The following is a 12449-nucleotide window of genomic DNA, read 5'->3' as shown; positions in this document are numbered from 1 at the left end:
TCAAATAAAATCTAAAAACAAAAATGAATTGTGTGGGAGAAATAATACGTGCATATCCAAAAGAAATCCATAACTTAAAAACTTTTTTAATTAAAAAAACTAACCCCAACCTAAACCTCACACTTTGTACAAGGATTAACCTCAAATTGATCACAGATTCTAGCTGCCACATCCATGAGCATGCTGGGGGCACTAAAGGACAAGCCTTTTCTCATACAACTAATTGACCCCCTTGGACTTTCCTCCTTCTATCTCTCTTTTAAAGATTTTATTTATTTATTAATGAGACACAGGCAGAGAGATAGAGACACAGGCAGAGGGATAGGCAGGCTCCATGCAGGGAGCCCAACATGGGACTCAATCCCGCGTCTCTGGGATCACACCCTGGGCTGAAGGCAGCACTAAACCGCTGAGCCACCCGGGCTGCCCTACCTCCTCTCCTTTCAAATCCTGGTTGACCTCTTTCAACAAGCTGTACTTAGCCAGAAGGAACATAATAAGGTTATATACACAGTAATACCTTATTAGCTGAGTCCTGATACCCAAAGCTACTATAACTATGGATGATAAGTGATCTGATACACCAAAAGAATGAAGGACTTATAACTGATGCTCCAATAAGAAAGAGAACTTTGTTCATGTCATACTCCCTGCTAAAGACTATCTCCTGCCAAAGAGCAGCCAGGGGTATGACCCAGGGCAGCATGGGGAAAGCCAGACCCTTGTCCCTATACTTGAGGGACAGGTGGCTTGTATATTTCATAGAACATTGAAGGAGGACATCTTTTGAAATTCTAGCCCTTTATAATTTGGACAGTATTTTGAGATATAAAAATTTAGTTGGAAGTCTAAACTCTGAGAATTATAAATTGAAAGACAAAAAATTACCTAAACGTAGTAACAGAAATAGATCCTGATTAGAACTAACATCTACTGAGCGCTCTACCAAAAGCCTGTTGGAATGGATACAAGTATTATTGCTATGTTACAGATAAAACCAAACGACACACCCTAGGTCAGAGGGCAAGTAAGTGGAGAAGTAGGATTTGAACTTAGGGCCACTCCTGCTCCTCACCACTGTTGGGTACTGACAGAAGCAACCTTTCCTCATGCAGAACTATGTGATAAGTGAATGGGGAGAGACCTAGAAACACTAGGAACTGTATTTCATACATCAACACTTAGATTTTGTATTTCATACATCAACATCAATTTAAAAAAAAAAGAAAAAAGAAAAAGAAGAGGAAATCAATATAGAGTTGCCAGTATTTATTGTGCCAAGAAAAAATATTGTTAAAGACAAGGATATTTTAACATCAAAATGTGTTAGAAGGATAGAACTTAATAAAAGAAAGTCCTTTAAATTGAATAGATTAGTTTTAGGAAAATCTTACTGCAGCAATTTTTAATTTTTTTATCTCTTTTTTTAACTTAACTACAAATCAGTAAAAATGTTGTCACAGCTCAGCACAGGTCTACAGACTGTCATTTGAAAAACAGTAGTTTAAAGATGATGGAGAAATTCATGTGAAATGTATAGAGAATCTGATCAAGACAAGACAAAAAATTTAGCCGTTTCATCTGGTTAAGAGTTGGCACAGTTCTGTTCGGAGCCATAGAAGTTAATATCTCTCCAGCCCTGTAGAACCTTTTTACATGAGCCCTTGAAGCATCTTATGTGTGGCCATTGGAAATACTCTGGGAACAGAAAATCAGGAAATATTTCGTCTTATTCCTATTCACAGATTTAATCCTGAACTGGATGCTTTAACTTTTTCAAACCAAATTCATCTTGGTCTTTATTTTCACAGTCTCTAATTTATGCTAACTTTGGTTTCAAGTTGTTCTTTAGAATTCAATGGCCAAGTCTTGCCTTCTAGGACTTTGGCTCCCCTTCCATCATAATTCAGATTTCCCTACAGGCTCAAATGTTGTAGATTGCTTTGGGTAAACCATCCCCCTCAGCTCTACCATTCTAGGAATCCTTATCACAGGACCACACCCTTGGCAGGCAGCTTGACCACCTGTTTTACTTCTGTTTCATAGGAAGGAAATAGACAGTAACAGAAACTTATCTTTATCTTGTATAAAAGGGTTGGCACAAAACCTACATTAAGCTAATCAGATTGTCCACCAGGAATTCAGAATTTGAATATCTACCCTAGTAGCACAGGGCAGAAAAATCATTACAGCTGAATCATTCTAATCATAGCACCTTGAAGAGATTGTATTTTATTTATGAAAAGTCGGTTCTCAGAGTTGCCCTGCTTCCTGTTTTTCTTGATTTAGTCTTTTTCTTCTGTTCTCTGCTGTTGTAGAGTCTTCCAGTTTTGCCATCTGCTTCTTCACTGACGCTTCTGCTTTCTAAAGTGGAATCTTACCATCAGATGATAACAGTCAAATACTCTAGCAGGTACACTTTATTATTCATAATATTCATAATGAAAATTGCTAAGGTTTATTGAGGCCTTACCAGACCAGCGTTGTGTAAAGTGCTCTGTATGTTTCCTAATCTCCACAATGACCTCAGGAAATGACGATATCCTAACATCCTTGACACTTTCCTGGTGAGCACATCAAGGTTTAGAGACAGAAATTGTTTTATCTGAAATTATGATACTACTGGGTAGAGGAGACGGGTTTGAATTGCAGGTCAGTCTGACCTCTGACACTGCCTCTAGTCATGACATGTGTGCTTCGTTCTGATTCTGTGGTACAAGCAAGATCTTCTCAATAAAATGTATAAATCTTGGAATTAGGGCAGCCCAGTGGCTCAGAGGTTTAGCGCCGCCTTTGGCCCAGGGCCTGATCCTGGAGACCCAGGATCGAGTCCCACATCAGGCTCCCTGCATGGAGCCTGCTTCTCCCTCTGCCTGTGTCCTCTGCTTCTCTCTCTCTCTGTTTTTTTTTTTTTTTAATGAATAAATACATAAAATATTTTAAAAAATAAATCTTGGAATTAATAACACCCTTTTCTGATAGCATTCTGATTATTTGAGCTCTTGGTTTAAGACCCATATTGAAAAAATAAAGTGTGGAGAATTTCTGTCAGCATTGCCTTATTATTAAAGCCATTTTCCCTCTTTTTGATAGATATGACATATATTGCACAAAGAACACATCTAGGCATCTAGAGCAGGCTGCGATACTCCATGATAGGCCAGAGGAGAGTGTAGGAGGGAAAAGGTACATGGCAGGGTCCTGATTATACTCAACCAACAAATGTTAACTTAGTACTTATTCTTTATGTTGTACACTACTAGGCACTAGAAGTACAGAGCAGAAAAATACCTAGCTCTATGCAGCCCAAAGAGTTCATGGTCAAGTGGGTTAAGAGATAAATAAACTAGAAAAATGATTGAAGTATATAACAATTAAAGTAATAAATATTTCAATTTAATTACAAATTTTGATTTATATAAGTATACTGTAACTTATGCTCCACACATAAAATATTCAAATAAACACATTACAATGTTATATCAATGGCTACAAAAAAAATTGCTTAAACTGAAATAATCCTTTGACAATGACTAAAAATGGACAGTATAACCAATGGCTAAAAATGGACAATATGCCCTTTTTTATACAATAATAATGATATCTGAAATGTTGCAATGGTTGTAAAAATGGTTTTACCAGAACAATAAAGTTATATTTAATGGGAAAGTATTTAATACATTATCTAACATCAGTTTTAAAATATAAATTTAAATTAACTATAATTAACTAAAATTAAAAATTCATTTTCTCAGTTGCATTAACCATATTTTAAGTGCACAGTATCCACAAAAGAGTGCTTACTACATAGTTAAATAGTATTTCAGTGTGATTCACATTTTCTCACTGATATCACACTGTGTATGAGTGAGCTAAATTTGAAGTCCAAGGAGGGAAATGTTTATTCATGACCTAGCTATGCAGATATGAGAATTTATCTTGAAATAGAAACTTTCTATAATACACATCAAAATAATGATTTTGGGATGCCTGGGTGGCCCAGCATTTGAGCGTCTGCTTTCAACTCAGGCCGTGATCCCGGGGTCCTGGAATCAAGTCCCTCATCACGGGAGCCTGCTTCTCCCTCTGCTATTTCTCTACCTCTCTCTGTGTCTTTCATGAATAAGTAAATAAAATCTTTAAAAAAATGATTTTATAGAATTTTTTGACATGACTCAATATGCAGAAGATTTTAATTATAATTCACAGAGTTATATAAATTGACTACAAAAATTACAGGAAAATTTTGAAGATTTTTTTGTTGATATTTGTAAATGTAGAGCTACTTTTCAAATTTATGCAATTCTCTTTAGAATTTGTGATTATTACTAAGTTGATATAGGGAGAAATTTACTAAAGTTGGAAAGTGGTTATGTCTTTGCTTCAAAGTCAAATCTATTCTGTAAACATCACAAACTAGTTTTGTCAATGTGGATGGAAATATGAAACAATGATTTTTGGTACTCATTCAATTTTACTGGAAAATTTAAGTATGTTTCAAACATGTTGAATAGCTAAAATTACTTTAACTGCAAATTATTTATTTATTTATTTATTTATTTATTTATTTTAAAGATTTATTTATTTATTCATGAGAGACACAAACTGAGAGAGAGAGGCAGAGACATAGGCAGAGGGAGAAGCAGGCTCCTTACAGGGAACCCTCAACGGGGGACTCAATTCCGGATCCCGGGGTCATGACCTGAGAGCCAAAGGCAGGTGCCCAACTGCTAAGCCACCCAGGCATCCCAAATTTTACGAAATTTAAAGACAGATAAAACATTTTAATGAAATTTAGCATGTGAATTGAAACATGTTGTGTAAAAGATGGTGATATTGATTTATAATAAGAAATCTATATTTGATTTTCCTTCATGGTTCCTGGCACATGGCCCCTAAAACTTTTATGATTTCTTAAGTAATGACAACTATAGGGGAACCTTTTGTTTCTTGCTTGTGAAATAGCTCTAGAAGAGAAAAAGGCGAAATTGTTATTCATAAGAAGCTCCTTTCCACTACACCTGAATTGACGATAATGCAGTGACTTTTGGAAAGCCCCTAAAAATGGGTTCTGGTTGTCCAAGAAACCAACCATGGTTAGAAGGTTGGAATTTTCAGTCCTACTGAGGTCTGAGAGAGGGACTGTAGGTTGGTTGATCACCAATAGCCAATGATGTAATCAACCATGTCTACATAATGAAGACTCCATAAAAACTCAAAAGGACAGATTTCAGACAAGTTCCAGGTTAGTAAACATACAGAGGTGCTAGGAAGTGGCATACCAAGAGAACATGGAGGCTCTACACCCCTTTTCCACATATCTTGCCCTATGTATCTCTTCTATCCAGGTATCCCTGATTATATCCTTTTATAAAAAATTGGTAATCTAGGAACTAAATGTTTTCCTGAGTTCTGTGAGCCACTCTAACAAAGTAATCAAACCCAAGGAAAGGATTGTGAGATCCTCTGATGTATAGCTAGTTGGCCAGAATCACAGGTGACAATCTGGATTTGGGATTGGCACCTGAAGTGGGGAGAGGCAGTCCTGAGGAATCTGATACCACCTCCAGGTAGGTAGTGTCTGAATTGAGTCAAATTATAGGGCAGCCAGCTGGTATAGCAGAATTTTTTGAAGTGTGGGAGACTCACACAGTTGGTATCAGAAAGTGAAATAGTTTTGTGGCAGAGTATTGAGAGTAGACACTTAGGAGGAGTGTTTTTTTCCTTCACAAATACACACTACATTTTGAAGATTTTATTTCAAAACCTAAAATATAGTCATTAATAAGTTTCATTTTGATTATGTGATGAGAAATAATACTTTGAATATAGATTAAATAATATGTATTACAAAATTAATTTCATCTATTTTTACTTTTTATAATGTGGCTACTAGAAAATTTAAAATTACATATGTGGCTTGCATTATATTCCTATTGGATAAAACTGCTCTAGAGCATAGGGTGAGGTTAAAAACAACTTTTTAAAATGTGCAGAGCACATATGGAAACACAAATGGAAACACAGATAAGGAAAAAAGATGGAAATGAGGGAGAGGGATCAGTGAGGAAAACATTTTATGAAGGAAACAGTGAAAATATCAAATACCATGGAGAGGTTAATTAAGATGTAATAGAGAGGAATAAAAAGAATATTCCTAATTGTTTTGGAAGGAGGATTTGATTTTGCTAAATGGAGATCTGCTATTTCTTTTAGGTTTGCTAAGCTTACTTAGGTAGGCCCAGTGCAGTGTTTGGGAGGACTGGAAAGTCCTTCACTTAACATCAGGGAAGAATTTGGTGTCTCTGTGGTGGAGGAAAGTAGGGCCAAGAGACATGTAGGAAAGATAAATGGGAGATATCAGAGGGGAAGGAAGAGAGAAGAGCTGGTGAGATATCTTGACACTAAATGACAATGGGATGGAGGAATGGTGTACTGGTTCAGTGATGAAGAAGCTGAAGAGCTCAAAAGGATGACTAATGTTATATATGAAGTTGTTTGCTTTAGCTCAGTGTAATCTATCTCTTGTGTTTTGGCCAAACTATCAGTACATTCTACTGCCCGTTTGCAGACCTATATGAGCGTATTTTGTATAAATAACAGAAAACAATTACATTGCAAGCATGGATTGTTGTGATATAAAACAACAAACATAGGTTGTAAAATGCTCCACATAACTGAATTGAATGAGGCCATGAATCCAGGATCACAGTGAGCCTGAAAAGATGGGAGTGTTTTCTGTCCGGGGGAATGGACAATTCCAATCTGTTCTAGCCATCCTGTTCCACTTAAGGGAGGGTGGAGGGGTGACTAAGAAACATTTGTGAACTTCATAGTCCAGAGACATAAGTACTCTAAAATACTGAAACCTAATCATTGGACTATAAATTGCTTTACTAACTCCACACCTTAGCACCAAATTACTAAAGAACTATTTATATAAGTACCTTTTATCCAGCACATCACATCTGCCTGTCAAGAAAAAATATATATATTTACCAAAAGGCCAAAAACACCATTTGAAAAGGCAGAGCAAGCATTAGAACCAGACATGGCAGGGATGTTGGAATTATCTGACAGGGAATTTAAAACACCTGTGATTAACATGCTAAGGGATCTAATGGATAAAGTAAACAGCATGCTAGAACAAATAGACAATATAAGCAGAGAGATGGAAATCCAAAGAAAGAACCAAAAAGAAATACACAAGATAAAAACACTCTAACAGAAATGATAAATGTGTTTGAGGGCTCATTACTAGAATGAACACAGCTGAGGAAAGAATCTCTGAGCCAGAGGATATATCAATAGAATTCTCAAAGCTTAAAAAGTTAAGAGAACAAAGACTTAAACAAAACAAAAAACAAAGAAAAGCAGAATGGAACAAAACATTCAAGGACTGTGGGACAGCTACAAAAGATGTAGCACATGTGAAATGAGATGGCAGAGGAGCAAAACCAACAGAGGAACAAAGAATTACACCTGATTTCTCCTCAAAAACCATGCAAGTAAGAAGAGAGTGGATCACAATATTTAAAATGTTGAGAAGAAAGCCCCCACCAACCTAGAATCCCATACCCTACAAAATTATCTTTCAAAAGTGAAGGAGAAATAAAGACTTTCTCAGACAAGTAAAAACTGAGGGAATTTGTTACCAATAGACCTTGCAAGAAATATTAAAGAAGTTCTTTAGAGAAAAGAAAAATAACATAGGTCAAAATCTCAGATCTAAAGTAAGGAAAAACATCGAAGAAGGAATAAAAGAAGGAGAAAAAAAACCTTTTTATTTTTCTTATTTTATTGATCAAATAGTAGTTTATACAAAATAATGTCACCAATGTGTTCAATTATGTATGCTTAGATATATATGTGCTTATATATATGAAATGAATGACAGCCAGGATATAAGAGATGGGAAGGAGGAATTAGGATTATTTTGTTATTATAAGATACTCACACTATCTGTGAAACAGTATAGTGTTATTTTAAAGTGGGTTTGGATTAGCTATAAATATAGATTACAAACTCTAGAGCAATGACTAAAAAAAGTAAAAAAAAAAAAAAAAGAGAGAGAGAGAGAGAGAATATAACCAATCAGTATACTAAGTAAGACAGGAGAGAAAATGGAATGCTCAGTTAAAACCACAAAAGGCAGAAAAATATTGGAAGACAAAAATAGAAACAAAGAAAAAGGCCAACAATAGAAAACCGTAATAAATTGGGTAGATATTTATGCAACAATATCACTAATCACTTTGAATGTCAGTGGTTTTAAGTGCACCAATTAAAAGGCAGAGATTGTCAGAGTGGATCAAAAATGTGAGCAGCAGAAAGTGAGTTTCATCATCACTGTTCAGTGCAGACAGAAATGACGTTAGCCAAGAAACTAAGTGCTGTTAACTGTGGACTGGAATGTCAGATAGCATGGCTTCTGCTCAGAACTAACATACGCTGACGTGGTGATAGTTGTGAATTACAAACTGACACTGAGTCAACTGGTAGATCTGAGAGATTAATCTGTGTTTGGCAGATCCTTAACTAAAATTTTTTAGGCTTTGCTTAGTGTCTTTCAATTCATAAAGCAACTTTATTTTTATTACCTTATTTACTGAAAGACTGAAATTAGTGTCCAGGTATGTGTTTCGTTACGAGAGGAGTGCATCATGTTAACAAGAAAATCACACTAGTGATTAAGGTAATGAAAGTGATTAATAAAATGTTTAAAGTAATGGAGGCTATTTAGCCTGGAAAAGACAATCCAGTGCAGTTCCTTCCTAAATACTGGATGGGTGTGTGTGGATGGATGGTGGATGGGTGGATAATGGGGTAATGGACTGGTGGAAAGAGCAACCATGGAGGAAATTTGACAGTGACCTTCAGATTTGCAAAAGTTTCTACACAAACCATTCATAGAACTTTTAATATTTCTTATAAGATGAGTCTACTGGCAATGAATTCCCCCTTTTCTTTTTAACCAAGATCTCCTGAAAATTCTTTGGGCACAAATTATAGGAGGACAGGATTTTGATCTGCAATTAAAAGTAAAGCCATCAAAACTAAAGATCCTTCACACATTGGATCTTCCTTCCAAGATCCCTTCTCTGTATCATTCAGTTGTCATTATCTGACTGTCTCATATTCTGTTGAGAGCAGCTGGCTCTCACTCCCAGATCATTTTGTGTTGGTGAGGAGTTGTTTGGCTTATAAGAGGGGGTACATGCCATCATAGGAGGGGGTACATGCCATCAGTGTTGAATGAGAGAGTGCTGAGCATCTATATAGTCTAGCTTATCTTAAATATAAACTCTTATGCAACTTATTAATTCAATTGATTTTATTGATCCCTCTCTGTGTGCTAGATAAAGAAACAAAGATACATAAGAAGGTAGACCAATTGAAAAATAACTGGGTTAAGTGCTGTTCTGGTGGTTCGAAAGTTACATAAGCTCAGAGAAACTGTATTTTTGCTTGGGTGGTTTCACTGAAGAAGTGTGGTCCCAAAAGGACCTTGAAAATAAAGAGAACTTTATGAGATGGAAAAAGAGTAAAACAGTAGGAACAAAGACTCAAGGAAAGAAACATGGATGTCATGTCAGGGATGGATTTAAAGCTGGAGAATGGAGCACATTATCGAGCTAGAGGCATTGATGGAAGATGAGGGGATTGAAAGACTTAGAATGAAGTTTAGATATTATCTTACTTGCAAAGGAAAGTCACCTGGGCCTTTGGAAAACTGACTTGACCAGAGTCATTTATAACAAAAAAATATATATTTGGTCTTCATCAAATTGCTAGTATAGAGCTCCTAAAACTGCTGGAATTTCCTGTGATGAGAGTTCTAAAGATATCTTTTGCTATGTTAATGAGGTGTCTTTTTGAAGCACCAAAGGATGGGGGGCTGGCTGTCAATTGAACCAGCCCTGTGATTGGAGGCTTGGAATTTTCACCTTCACCCTCCTGACCTCTGGTTATTAAATCAATCTCCAATATCCAATGATTTAATCACTCATGCCTATGTAATGAAACTTCCATGAAAACCCAAAGGACAAGGTTCAAGAGCCTCCGGGCTGGTGAATACATGGAGATTCAAGGATCCTGGCACACTTATAGAAAGTATTGAAGGTCCATGGCCTTTCCTCATACCTTGTCCTATGTGTCTCTTCCATTTTGCTGTTCTGAGTTAAATTCTTTTATAATAAGCAGATAATCTAATAAATAAAATGATGAATTAGAGAGGCTTATTCTAAGCCTTAAACAACAGAAAATATACAACTAATTATGGTTAATAAATCAATAGTGAGGATAAAATAATAAATACTAAAAAGAACTAAATTAATCCAAAAAGACAGGAAAAGAATAATAAAGAAACAAAACAGATGGAATCAGTAGAGAACAAGATGGTAGTCTTGAAAGCAATCATATTGGTAATTCTATTATACAAAAGTAGTCTAAAGATTCTAATTAACCAGCAGAAATTTACAGACTGAATATAAAAGCAAAACTTAACTATATACTATCTATAAGAAATACATTTTAAATATAAAGACAGTTCAATTAAAAGTAAAGATAGAAGATAGACCATGCAAGTATTTATCATAAGAAAGCTGTACTATATTAATATTATATAGCATGGAATTCAGGACAAGAAATATTTATTACCCAGGATAAAGAATTACATTCTATAATGCTAGAACACTCAATTCCTCAAAAGACAAAATACTCTCAAATGTGGAAGCACCTATTTCTATAGTACCAATACATTTTATGAAATAAAAACTGGGAAAACTAAAATAAATAGACAAATACATGAATGTGAAAGATTTCCACATTCCTCTCGGTGTCATCATTAAATAGAGTTCCCACCCCAAATTAGCAAGCCATAGAAAATTTAAACAATACTATCAACTGGCTAGACCCAACTGACATGAATAAAACACTCCATCCAATATGGCAAGTAACATATTCTTTTAAAGTGGGTTTGGATCATTAAGGAAGATAAACCATTTACTGGGGCATTAAAAAAACAGGTGAGCAGATTTCAAAAGGTTGAAATCACATACTCAGACCACAACAGAATTAAACTGGAAATAAGTAACAAAAAATAATCTAGAATATCCTCCAATAGATGTGAATTAAATAATGCTTCTTAAATAATCCATGGCTCAAAAAAGTAAACATAAGGGAAATTAGAAAATATTTTGAACTGAATTATTAAAAAAAACTGCATGTCAAAAGTTATGTGATGCAGCTAAGGCATAAAATTAATAGCTTTAAGTGATTATATTAGAAAAGACAAAAGATCTAAAACAAATGGCCTAAAATAGTGAGAAAAAGAAGAACAACGTAAATAAAAAAAAGAGAAGCTAAGAAATAATAATGTCTAAAATCAACGTAATAGAAAACAGATAAACAAGAGAAAACTAGTGAAACAAAAGCTAATATTTTAAAAGATAAAAAAAAATTGATACACTTCCAGAGCGCCTGAGTGGCTCAGTCATTTAAGCATCTGCGTTTGGCTCAGGTCATGATCTCAGGGTCCTGGGATAGAGCCCCGCTTCAGGCTTCCTGCTCAGTGAGGAGTTTGCTTGTCCCTCTCCCTCCCCCAACTTATGTTCTCTCTCACTCTCTCTCAAATAAATAAAAAATTTTTTTTAAAAAAGATATACTTCTAGTTAGACTAATAAAGTAAGCAAGATGGGGATCCCTGGGTGGCTCAGTGGTTTAGCGCCTGCCTTCGGCCCAGGGCATGATCCTGGAGTCCCGGGATCAAATCCCAGGATCAAGTCCACGTCAGGCTCCCGGCATGGAGCCTGCTTCTCCCTCTGCCTGTGTCTCTGCCTCTCTCTCTCTCTCTCTCTCTCTATGTCTATCATGAATAAATAAATAAAATCTTTAAAAAAAATAAAGTAAGCAAGAAAAGAGATACAAGTAAGCAATATCAGAAATCTAAAGGAGATATCACTGCAAATCTTGCTAAAAATTAAATGAATAATATGGTATTATGAGCAATTTTATGCCAATGAATTCGATAGCTTAGATGAAATGAAGACATTCTCTAAAATACACGTATTACCAAAATGCAGAAAAGAAGAAATAGGAAATATGAATAATCCTCTATCTATGAAAAATTTGATTTTTTAGTTGAAAATATTCAAGGCTGAGTGAAGTAAGCCAGTCGGAGAAGGACAAACATTATATGTTCTCATTCATTTGGGGAATATAAATAATAGTGAAAGGGAATATAAGGGAAGGGGGAAGAAATGTGTGGGAAATATCAGAAAGGGAGACAGAACGTAAAGACTGCTAACTCTGGGAAACGAACTAGGGGTGTTGGAAGGGGAGGAGGGCGGGGGGTGGGAGTGAATGGGTGACGGGCACTGGGGGTTATTCTGTATGTTAGTAAATTGAACACCAATAAAAAAATAAATAAATAAATAAATAAAAAGAAA

General features: G+C 35.5%; 1 long non-coding RNA gene across 8 annotated transcripts in view; it reads left to right on the top strand.

Annotated features, from left to right (window-relative positions):
* Nucleotides 1-12449, top strand: part of LOC144300623 (uncharacterized) — a 151951-nt gene that overhangs the window by 59197 nt on the left and 80305 nt on the right. For 5 of the 8 annotated variants that reach the window (XR_013367399.1, XR_013367400.1, XR_013367398.1 and 2 more), the window contains exon 4: nt 2319-2413. The exons of the other annotated variants lie outside the window; for them this stretch is intronic. This is a non-coding gene — a long non-coding RNA (uncharacterized LOC144300623). The remainder of the gene's footprint in view (nt 1-2318; nt 2414-12449) is intronic. 8 annotated transcript variants of the gene reach the window in all.

Source organism: Canis aureus, chromosome 28 (assembly GCF_053574225.1).
Source record: "Canis aureus isolate CA01 chromosome 28, VMU_Caureus_v.1.0, whole genome shotgun sequence".
Classification (NCBI taxonomy): Eukaryota; Metazoa; Chordata; class Mammalia; order Carnivora; family Canidae; genus Canis; species Canis aureus.
The sequence above is the reverse complement of the archived record's forward strand: the minus strand, read 5'-3'. Positions and strand labels throughout refer to the sequence as shown.